The sequence below is a fragment of the Agelaius tricolor genome, unplaced genomic scaffold, assembly GCF_023055355.1.
Source record: "Agelaius tricolor isolate 1412-34295 unplaced genomic scaffold, bAgeTri1.0.p SCAF_23, whole genome shotgun sequence".
NCBI classification, from domain to species: Eukaryota; Metazoa; Chordata; class Aves; order Passeriformes; family Icteridae; genus Agelaius; species Agelaius tricolor.
The window spans coordinates 11,094,976-11,107,008 of record NW_027269283.1 but is presented as its reverse complement, the minus strand read 5'-3'; the positions used below and the strand labels follow the sequence as shown (position 1 = coordinate 11,107,008).

At 45.7% G+C, this 12,033-nt stretch overlaps 1 long non-coding RNA gene across 1 annotated transcript; it reads left to right on the top strand.

The window, feature by feature from the left end:
* Positions 1-4,911: 4,911 nt before the first annotated feature.
* On the top strand, positions 4,912-11,410 carry LOC139599493 (uncharacterized). The gene is made up of 4 exons (XR_011682244.1): positions 4,912-5,688; positions 7,806-8,863; positions 9,365-9,564; positions 10,356-11,410. It is a non-coding gene; the product is annotated as an uncharacterized lncRNA (long non-coding RNA).
* The last annotated feature ends 623 nt before the right edge of the window (positions 11,411-12,033 follow it).

The window sequence follows — 12,033 nt, the reverse complement described above, 5'->3', positions numbered from 1 at the left end:
TTGCTGGATGGGTATTTCTTGTTTGGTATAGAGGAAAATCTAAATACACCCTACTCTGCTTTGTTAAGGGATTAACTTTTTCTGGTTTATTTCTCAAGATAGTTTGTTTTTTTTCGCTGCTACTTCTATGTTTTACATATTTTAGATTTTGCATTCATGAACAATTTGTTTTCTTTAAGGTAGGAAAGAGTTCCCAGCACTTAAATCAGTAGCTGATCATTTGCTCAAACATTTCTTTGGTTTCTGTTGATTTTTTTCCCTAAGGTTGTGATTGTTATGCAGCAATCTTCGGTTGTTAGCACATTTTTCCAGACTTCCCAGTCAACTGAATGCCACCAAGCAACTGCAGGCTGGAGATCAGGTGTAAGTGATCACTGAAGTGTGCAGAACTCCCACTGGAGCAAACAGGGAGGAATGGAATGTGTCATTGTTTCCTGCTTTACAAAAAATCTCATTTTGTTTAAATACCCAACAATGTGAATGAGTGAGAGAAAATAGATGAGTTGAGCAGGTACATTTCTCTGGGACCCAGTGGAGCTGCACCTGCTTCAGTGGCCACTGAGGCCAGCACTGGTGGGTCTGGTTTCATAACACATTGTGTGTCACTATGTTGAGTACTTACTCTGCTGGACTGAACTTCTTTGTCAGTGAGGCTTCAGAATTATTTAATCATCACTTGCTACTTGTTCAGACTAATTTTAGAAGGACATAGTTTCCATTATGTTGCTGTGCACATTAGATGTGTTCAGCTGGGAGGAGAGTCAGGCTTTGAACTGAATTGTTTTCCATTACCCAAGTTAAGAGAGCACATTGGCAATTTGCTCTTCCCTGGAACTATTGTGAGGTTCTGTTGTAAAGTACACACAGCTGTATCCCTTCAAGCATCAAAAATGAGAGTTTATTCACACCCCTTAAAGTGTTAGTGCATTTCTGGAAATGTATTTAACTTGCTATTCTATGGCAGTTACCTGTCCAAAACAATGAGTGAAGAATGTAAGATGCTAACGTGTACCCAAAGCTAACATAGTAATGCTTGATTTATAAAGTAACTTCTTTAATTTTCTGAAAGTTTGCTGTCAATGTGTTTTATTGCAGGCAAATAATCTTTGGCATAAGGAGCAGCCCAGTTAAACCCCTCAAAAGGGGAACATTTTACATTTTCAGATGAGTTTCCTGCTGCTGCTCTCACGTGTCAGCGGTTTTGCACATTGGTTTAATGAAATCTATTTCAGAAAATGAAAAAATTGGCCAAGTTTGTCTGCTAGAGCCTTTCACAGATGAAACAAGACATGTTTGCACAATGGCAGGCAGGCAGAGTATTGATTTACCATCTGCCACAGGAAATGCAATCCTGAATTGGTGAGTGCTCCAGTTCAGCTCCTAGGCCAGAAAAATTGGTCACTGAGTTGTTCTGCAGAGGGGAGTGGATCTGAGATTGAGGTGGGATTGGGGTTCATGGGATATTTCAATAAAACTGTTGCTTTGGCCTGGCTCAGTTTAGTGGTGAGCAAGTGCTGTTTGCAGATGAGGTGTCTGGGCAGCTGCCCACGATTAGGAATTGTGTCAGATCACTGTCATGAGGTTTTACACTCTCCAGCCTTTGAAATGATGGAAACCACTGATTTCCAATTTGCTTTCTGCAGAGATGAACCTGAGCAAAATGAAATGGCTGTTAATTAGCCAATCTGGAGACTTAATTTTTAAGTGCCATTTGCAGTCATTTGGGTAAGACTGATTTATTTCACAAAGCTCTGGTGCAGATTCACCGTGTAAAGCATTTCCCCTGTGTTATTGAGCTTTACAGCCAGGTGATGATCATCACCTGGAGCTGCAGCACACAATAATGACTGGAACAAATTCAGGACAGGAACAATTCCCCAGTAACCTTCTCCAGCCCGGCAGCTGCAGGATGCACGGAATGCACAGTGTGAAGCTGTAACTCTGCCGTGGTGCCAGGCGATGGCAGTGCTGATGGCTCCTGAGCACAGCTCTGCTTGCAGCCCGGGCTGCAGCGTGCCTGGGGCTCTGCACGGAGCTGGAGTGCTGCTGGAATACAAGGTACAGTTGTTTGTAAAAGCAGCTTCTCCCAAAATACTCAGGGAACAGAAGAATGAAAATAGAATCATTTCCATTCCAGGAGTGTACCTGGTATCCATGCACATAAACCAAGTCTTTAGAGCTATGCAATGCTCTTTCAGCTGCTCAGTGAGACATCTGACCAAGCAGGTCATGTATTTGTTCCTCTTCTCTCCCTATCAGGCCCTGAAGGTCCCCTGAACCAAGTCACCCAAACCAGTTTCTTCTTCCCCTGGCTGCTGGCCTCACAATTCCTGGGCTCCAGGCCCATTCCTCCCTTCCTTGAAGGTCCCAGGCTCCTGGGCAGCCCAGTGCTGCTGCTGAGCACCCAGGGCTCTGTCTGTAAAGTTGTGGAGTTGGAAATGCTCAGGGGAGGGCTGGGACCCCTCACGGCCAGGGGTGCCTCCACTGTCCTCTGCTTCCTCAGGACTGAGTGGCTCATTCTGTGACATGATTTCCAAGTCTATGTGATTGTTACATTGATTTACTAATCCATGTGTTAGGAGCCTCAGACTTGCAGAAGGTCCAGGCTATAGAGAAAATATAAATTCTGTATTGTGCTATTTACAGATTGTACCATATTGATGCTACTTGTAGAAATCCTGTGCCATACTAATCATAAATTCTGTGCTATGCTAATCAGAATATCCTGCTGAGAAAGCCTTGATTGTAGGTACATTTTAGTGCTGTCTTTATTCTGCCAAAGATCCCTAAAAGAACCCATCTGTCCCCTTGGTGTCAGGTGTAACAGGTGGAATTCAAAGGGAAAAACCCAGGAATATTTCCACTGACAGAATGTTGTCTTTGCACACCTCGGGCTGTGGGTTGGAGTTGGTAGAACTGCATTTCATCCTGCAGCTGGTGTTCAAACAGCTGGAAGCCATCTCTTTGCATTTCCAGGTAAGCTTAGGTTTATATACAGCACTGCAGGCCCATCCTGCTCTCAGCAGCAGCACAGCTATTCCCTGAGAGGAGGCTGCTGCTGCTCTTCCCTTGCCAGGTCAGAATAACAGAGCAACACCAGCTGGCTGTGGTGCTTCCAGCACTGCTGGGACTGCCACTGGAGCAGCTGTGCTGCCAGGAATCAGCAGCAGGGACAAGCCCATGAGAGCAGAGCCTCTGGAGTGGCATCAGCTGCAAGCAGTGTGAGCTGAGAGTGGCACTGATGCACAGCCCCAGGGAGGTCCCACTTGATGCAGAATGGACCCTGAATGGCCAAACTGATCTCACTCCTTCCTCAGGGGCAAAGCAAACTTCCAGGTGTTTGCACCATTTGCCTGCTTCTGGAATGGGGATGGTGCTACAGCTGGGAAAAGTAATTCACATTTTTAGGTCTTGGTTGCAAGGTAACATGAGACTGAGGCAGCACCACAAAGGGGAGCATGTGCCTTGGGAACACTCGTGCATGGACAGAGTCATTCCAAATGTTTGTGTTGCATCAGTTCTGCAAATGCTTTTTGTTACAGTGCATAAAAGATACAATAGCTGCCAGCATTAGCTTTGTAAAGAGAGACTGTTTTCTTCTGATGACTAATTATGCAGTGAATATATTCAGTTTGAAGGGACACTTCAATAATTTAGCAGCATGTGCCAGGTAATACAGGAGCTTTTGTCTTACTGGTGGCACAGATCTCCAATCGTGTGTAACCCAATCCCTGGCTTTATGTTTTCAAGGAAGTGTTTGGTATAGCTCCTGTATCAAGTGCCACTGAAAAGCAGCCTAGATAAGAGATTAAGGTAATGCTCTTCCCTGGGTGTGGGGAAAGTTTACCCTTTGCTGCCCAGGGTGTCTTTTGCAGGCAGTAACTGCTTTATAGTGTGAGGTGTGGATGTGCTGACATCCAGCAATGAGTTTGCTGCAGGAATGGGAAAATGCTGCAAACTGCATGTTAAACACCCAGGTCAGCTAAGCCTGTCCTCAGGGGTGCATTAACAAATGTAGTTTGACAGAGAATGTTTTCTGTCATTCATGTTTCTTAAATGCAGATTGTTGATTTGCTGGACAGACAAGGAGAGGGGCAATGTTCAGTTCCTGGGAACACTGTCAAATAAAACTCAGGTAATGGATTTTCTTCAACCCTTCCCAAGGTACTTCCTCACAGTTGTGCCATCTCCCAGAAAGGTGTAAGCTCAAATGTCCTTTTCTGACCCACTGCCAACTGGTTCAATCACCTTCCTTCCCTTGCCTATCAAATGCAGCTCAGTACTGATCTACAGCAAAGGGAGATGCATCTGCTCTGGAATATACCATGATTATTGCAGTCAGTAAAGGGCAGAGATAATGCAGTGGTTCAAACTATTCTCAAATGACTAAACTGGAGCTCAAATACAATTTTTACAACTGGTTTTCTTTGGAAGGACAGCTGTCTGCCCTGCTCCTGCTGTAACAGTGGGATTTATATGGAGTCAGGTATCACTTACTGACAGGTAATTGCTTTCTGCAGATACCTGACTCTTTTCCTTGGAGGTCTCCCTTTCCTAAGTAATGCTCATTCTTGGTCTGTAGCAGCAGGGTTGCAGACAGCAGTTGGTTGTTTAGGCATTAATGTTTAATTTACAGAGCAGGATCTATATAATTGTAAAGAAGAACATCTACATTTGTGGAACATTGTCAGGCTTCAAACACGAGTATGTAGCATTTCAGAAACACTTTAACTGGGCTGAAACAGCTTTTTTTAAAAACCACAGAAAGATGGTCTAGTTAAAGAGAATAGCTTAGCAAAACCTTGTCATTGAACCCTTCCAGCTTTTGTTCAGCCATTGGCTGTGTGATGCAGCTGGGGCCATTCTGCAGTGCTGACCTGGGTCTGCCACAATGGCTGAGCTCATCCAGTTCATCATCTGGGCACCTTTCTTTGGTGGTCCTGCAGACAGCAGCAGGGAGATGAGAGAGGATGATTTAACTCTCCAAACTGTTCTGAATGTGGCTTGGCCCAGGGTAGCATCTCCCAGTAGTGACCTTGCTGCTTAACAGGCCTGGTGCTGTCACAGCCACACTGTCAGGAAACAGAAGAGTGGTTTTTTCTCCCTGTAGGCTGATGAAAATGTCCTTTGAGGTAACACTGGTCCTGGCACCCCAGGGCTGGCAAAAGGAAAACCACACTTCAAGCAGCAGAATGGATTTCCTCATTCAGTACTGATCCACACACTTCATTCACAAGCTTGACTTCAAAATACAATCACCCATCAGCCATCCTTTTTGTCCTCTGAGGATGCAAAACCTGCCCTCTTTCTTGTCTTGCACCTTTCTCTATGTGCTTCCCCACTAACTAAAGGCATGATGGGCACTAACTGGGCTGTGTGATTTAGCAGGACTTTGTTCCACTTGTCATGTTCAGCTGATGTCATGGTCCTGTTGCAGTGTTTGGGACATCGTGTGGCTGCCTGTTGAGCTGTTGGTGGCTTTTCCCCCTCAGGAATCACTGCTCCAGCAGACTGGATGTGGGTGTTGGACTGTCAGGAGCCAGTGGCACTGCCCAGGTGAGCTTTGACCCCTCCAGCAGTGATTGTGCTGCCCTGCTGTAGCTGATTCTTTTTGTTTTGTCAAAGGCCCATTTTGAACTTTTTGAGATCATCAGAAGCTGGAATCATCCTGCCCAGATTTCAGTGCAGGTACCTCTGTTTTTCTTTTTCAATACCTTTCCAGGCTCCATGGAAAAAGCTTCTGTATCCAGTGCTGATATGTTGGTTTGTTGTCTTGACATTCCAATTGTGTTTATATCCTGTTCAGAGCCACTGCAACGAACCTTTGCTGCCTTGTGTTTAAATAGAGTAGACATGGTAACTAGAAGGCTCTAAGAGTTTCAAACAAAACCTTTAAGGAAGGTTAATTGCCATGCCAATATTTTTTGTGTACGTTCTTCTGGCCAGGTTCATTGTGGGCATTAAATAATCACTTTTCCAGTTGTGATACTTCTAGAAATATCAGAGTAGATGGATTATTTATCTCATTGGGTGTGATGTGACAGAAGAGTCTGGATTAGTGAGGACTAAAATACAGCAACCTGGGGAAAAGGACCATGAGGTTGAGGAGGGGATCCATGGGTGAGACCTGGCTGTGCTCACCTGTGGGAAGGGGGATAGAAATTGGGTCTGCCCCATGCTATGGATGTGCTCCAGCTCTGGAGTCACTTGCATTTTGCTGTTAAGAATATCTGCTGTGTCCATACAGCTGTGCTCTACATCCCAGAGCTGAGACATCTTGTTTAATGTTCTTCTGTGTCCTGGCTGTTCCCTGGTTGGAGTGGGTGGACAGTTCCTGCTCAGTTTGTGCTACCAGTGTCACATGCACTCCCATGAAAAGGTCATGAGATGCGGCCCTGGCAGCTTTGGCAGAGATTGTTAGAAGCCCTCTGGCATTTTCTTTTTTTAAATCAGAAAATACCACTTAGTTTTAACATAACTCCACAAATATTTGCAAAAAATATAATTATTAATGCTGTTTCAAAAGGCCCTACTTTTTCTGCTTCCTTCCTTTAAAGAATATTAAATGATCTCTTGTTCATTTTAAAATATAGTTTTATGGTTTTCAAACTTCAGAAGTATGAAGTTACAATTAACATTTTCCCAAAGTACAACATAAAATTGAAATAGCAAAAATATTTGTTTAACTATTTTGAGATGCAGTTTGCATGTTTGACTCAAATGGAATGTTTTTTTCTAAAAAACTTTTTGTGGGAGGAAAACCCTTCTGATGATTAAATCCCAGCCTGAGAGAGATGGGACGATATTTCCACTAAAGAGAGACAGAGTTTCTGTGCAGGGGTTCAGGGAAGGAACAGAATCTTTAGTGGAGGTTGTGTTTAGCAGGTCATAACCAGTGGTTTCATCTTCTTACTCTTCACCCAGTGCCCTGCCTTGCAGATTTGGGAATGCAGAGACTCTTCCTCCAAGACATCACCAAACCATGGAGAAATAGGCAGTATTTTAGCCTACATATATAATGTTCTGCTGAGATCTAGATGCTGTCATAGCAGGAAAACGTTTCCTGCATCTGTCTCACAGCTCCTGCTCCCCAGTGCTTACTGCCAGTGGAGGAGATGTGGTAGAAAATCTGGAGAGAAACTTCTGTCCCAGAAACCACCATGAGCTGTTTGCTTTGCCCTGTTCCTTTTCTGCTTCTAACCCTTTGTCATCCCTTTCCTGCCTTCTATGAAGCAAAGAAGAAATTAAGATCAGCTAGTGAAGGGTTTCCTGGATTTGTTGCATAATTTAGCTGCAATATGAACATCTGCACTTTCCATTAGTCATTTTCTAAGAGGTTAAAGAGAGATCATCCCCAAGTCACAGGAAAGGCAAGGGTTACCATTGCTCTAGGCCAAGACATTACAATACTGATGATGACAAAACTATTTGGCAGAGATGCCAGCAATGCCAGAAAACAAGCCACCATCCTAATCAAGGGCAGTATTTTGATTGCTCAGAAAGCCAGCCCAGCTCCCTGCTGTCACACTGTGACAATCCCCAGCCCAGCGTCGTTCCAGCTCCCCAGAGTGTTTTGCCAGGGCTGGGGAGAGTCTGTACACACAGCTCCCAGGAGCTGGACCTGCATAAACAGACAGCTGGAGATGGTGGAGGAGAAATTCCCCAAGGGCAGAGTAAAAAGCACCAAGAAATGTAGGGGTGCCCACTCAGAGTGGCTGCAGCACATCTTCCCCACTGAAGGGCACCACCACAGGCTCCACTGCAGCGCCTTTCCTTGCTGACCTGGTCCTTCCTGCTCCAAACAGGTGCTTCATCCTCCCCTGGCACACATGGCTGGCACAAGGGCATGTGGAAGGACAAGGGCCAAGCTGTGCTCTGAGAAACTCCTGGGAAATGGTGATGGTGGCACAAAGAGCAAAGCACAAGATTCCTGAATATCAGACATTCTCCCTGCTGGCAGCTGCAGAGGTATGAGCAATGTGATGGCACAGCCTCTCAGTTTCCTTGGCCATATTTTATGCCTTTATTTTCATCTAGACTGATATCCAAGGCTTGCACTTCCTGTGGCAAGATCCTCCAAGCAGTTATGAGCTCTGCAATGTTCCTCCAAGCCTTTTCTTTTTCAGGAATCTTGTTTGCAATTACCATGATTCTGTTTGTCCTTTGTCATGGCACAGATATGCAATTTTCATTTTCTGAAGGAACATCAAATGGGAGGGCAGGAAAGTTTGGGGAAGTAGAATTAGATTTTTAATGATATTTTCTTTAGCCACACTCTAACATATGCTTGTGGTCCAGCACAATTGAATAAGGTGTCCCATTTGTTGTTCTCTCAGTCCCAGAGTTACCAATGCCCATATCCATATTTTTTTTTTTAAATGCAGGTTACTGGAATAATAAATCAGATCATTCTAGATGCCCACTAGAGCTGATGATCTGCTTCTGTGTAACCAGTGTAGCCAGCAAAAGGAAACAGAGTTCACTCAGCATGCCCAGTTCTGGAATATTCAGAAGAGGAAACAGTCCTATTGGAGGATTCCTACAGAAACCAAAGCCAGAAAGCAGCCCTGATTGGGAACCTCCTCTGCTCAACTATTTTGTTACAAGTGGCCCAAAGAAGAATGATTTTCATTTTTCAATTCTTGTTGCAGCAGCAGCTCTGGGTTAAGCAATTGTTATGGTGTCCTCAGGGCACCAAACCAAAAAATCTGAGACAGAGGGCCCAGATGCAGAATTCCCCGTGATAACCTAAACCAAATGCCCCTGGATGCAGCTCCCTCAAGATCTCCCTGCTCACAGCCTTGCTGGTGGCCAGCATCCAGACTGAGCATTAGTAAAACCAACAAACCAAACAGTTCCCACAGTAAGTGCCTTGCTCTCCAGTTAACTTATTTAACTGTGGAGCTTCTAAGGGGGGTGTTTCATCTGCTGTTATTGCAATAAGTGAGTATCCATGGCAAACCCAAGGGCACTGCCCTACAGCAATGAAGTCTTGGCTAAGCAGCAGCAGGAACTGAAAAAGGTCAGAGCTCCACAGCAGCCCTGCTCCATTTTAAAAATAAAGCCCATCAGTTTGCTAAGAAATGAGGCAGGTTCTTCAAAGGCTTGCAGATCAAACCTGGGGTGTCTCATATCAATTTTCCCAAAGTCACTGGGGGAAGAAAGGAAAATGCTCAGACAAGTTTACAGGAGAGCAGCACAGAGCTTCAGTGCCAAGGGAGGGACAAGAACAGAAGGGACTTTGGGGCTTTGCAGAGGCCAAGGAACAGGGAACATTTTCCCTGCTGCTCTTTCCCCACCTCTGTCCTGTTCTTGTGCTCCCAAAGGTATAACTTCCTGCTATAATCTATTTTTCATCCTTTAGGCAGGGACCATTTCTGTATGGTTCTGTACCTGGATAGTCTCGCAGTGCCACCTTCTCTAGGATTGTCAGTGGAATCCAGCACATTGCTGTGGTGATCTGCAGCTCTTCCATTCCACCTCTTGGATAACACTGCTGAAGTCCACTCCTGAAGGAGCCTTTGTGTATCAATTTTGCTTAAGCTTCAAGGAATGTATCAACATGTAAGTAAAAACCCAGTGAGTCCTCTTAACTGTGTTGAATTACTGTAAAATTAATCTTCCCAATCTGAATGAGAATAGGATGCTCTGGATTTGTAATACAAATCCTGTACATTAAGGACATGGATGGTTGTACACCCACTGCAAAAGATATTTTTCTGTCAGCCTCCTCATTGACTGACCTGTGTGGTTTTATTTCTTAATAACAGCAAAGGACTAAATGCACTCCTAAAAGAGCTTATATCAGGTCTGTGTTCTTCTTCTTGCTTGCAGCCTCCTCTTAGATTTGTGCTAAGCAATGTCCTGCCTTCCCCAAGGCAGCTTCATACTTCAATATATGCTTGCCTTTACAGGAGTTATCTTTGAGACAACTCAAAGAAAGTTGAAATATATCCTTCTCTTCTCAGGTACTCCTATTGTTGCAGTAAAAGCATGGGAGATGTCAGCAAACTGGCTCTGCCAAGCTCCTGCAGCTTTGATCTGATGGCTGGATTTTATCTGTAGGTGTTTTGAGGAGGATGAGTGCTTTTCACAAGAACGATGCGGAAAAAATAAAAGCAAACTAATTAACTTCCATAAAGTTATCCTTACTCATTTTCTCTTCCCTTTCCTGCTGTGTTTGTGGTAACAGCTCATTAGAGCCTGTGTTTGCAATAGCTGCAGCATGAGACAGGAGATTTCATTTCCCCTCCTGCTTTCCAGGATGTGGCAGAACCGAGGCCGCCTCCCCAGCGCTACCGGGGGGTTTGTGCTGCTCACCGAGCACAGCTTTAACCTGAGCTCCTTTCTTGTAGGAAACTCCTGCTCCTGCCTCGAGGGAGGAAGGGGAGCTGGGATTTCTCCTTTGAGAGATGTGGGGCTCATGTTTGAAGAAGAAAAAAGCCTGTGCTGTTTCCCCCCCCTGACAAGCATAAGCATGGAGAACAGAGATGCTGCTGGTGTCTCTGGAGAGCTCTGCCAGCCCTGCCTGCCCTGCAGAGGAGCCGGAGTCTGGTTGGATGGTTTGAATCTCTGCCATCATTTGGAGCAGAATGAAGCTCTGTGAAAGGACAGAGACTGAATGCCAATGGGGCTGTCATTAGCTCGGGCAGCCCAGGCAGCAGCTGATGTGCAGTTTGTGGTGGAAGTCATGCAGACAGAAGGGGTGACTGGGGGTGGAGAGGCCCCAGCCCCCGGCTGCAGCCCGGCCCCAAAGGTGTGCTCCAGCCTTGCTGTTGGGATGGACCAGGCACAGCTGGTGGCTTCACAAGACACAAAGGCTCCATGGACCATCCATTTGCTGTCAATTTTTCAGTGATGTTGGGTGCTGCTGGCCCAGCTCCATCTTTCTTCCACAGTAATCAAAGGAAATGCACCCTAGTCTTGAAGTCTGGTGGTTCAGGACTGAAAGCTTAATGGCTTTCCTTGGCTTTTTTTTCCCCTCTCTCTTTTATGAAGCATAGGGTGTTTAGAACTATGGAAGCAGTGCAAGAAAAATATTAATGAATAACTATGGAGTGCAGACATTAATGCATTCCTTTCTCTTGAAATAACTGGCTTTTCTCTGTGGGGTCTGTAACAAAAAAAAGTGTCTGCAGAGTCTGAACCTGCTGTATAGAAGCCAAAGTAGATGATGATGATTTAGAACTTCACTGGTTTTTTTTTTTTTTCCCTAAAATGTTATCTCTGCATTTATCATGTTGCAAAAAATCTCTTTCTCTGAGAAATTATAAACCTAAGGCACAGGGTCAGCTCTTGAGATTCTGGGTGATGGAAAGTATGAACAAATAATGATTTTTGGGATTCTCTCCCACACCCCAAACTCCAACTGATGCTGGAAAGGAGGAATTAAAGCATTGCAAGCATCCCACCATTGGGGTTCTCCAGTGCTGGGTTGGGTTTTCAGCTTTTGTTTTCCTGCAGTTATGGGCCAAGGGCTACATGCAACAAATATGGGGCTGTGCTATAGTAACAATTCTCCCAGGTTTGATTCGCAGGTCAGGGCAGAAACCTGCAGGTCAGGTCACAGGCAGTGGCACTTCACAGCAGGAGCTGCCTGTCCTTTCATGGAACAAAATGGAAAAGGAGGACGGTGGAGAACCCCATTCCTGACTACCAGGGAAATGGGAACGGTGCATCCCTGTCCCCAGAGAGGCTGCACAGGTACATATCCAGGTGCGCAGTGGAGAAGCAGGAGGCTTAAGAACCTGCTTGAGAAAGGTAGTTCTGAACCTTTGTTCACCCCTCGACCTCTTCCCGTACTGTTTCTCCTTGGCGATTCCGTTCAACACCACCCCTTCCTCCTGCCCTGCTTCCACCGCGTGCCACAAAGGCTGGCAGCTGCCCCCGGCTTGGTCCCGTGCCCGAGCCTGCCGGGGACCGAGCCCTCGCCGTTGCGATGGTTGCGCAACAGCAGCGGGCAGGGCTGCGGGACCCCGCTGCCCCGGCGGGATCTTTGGCGGGCTCCGCCGGGGCTCTGCCCGCGCCCGCCCG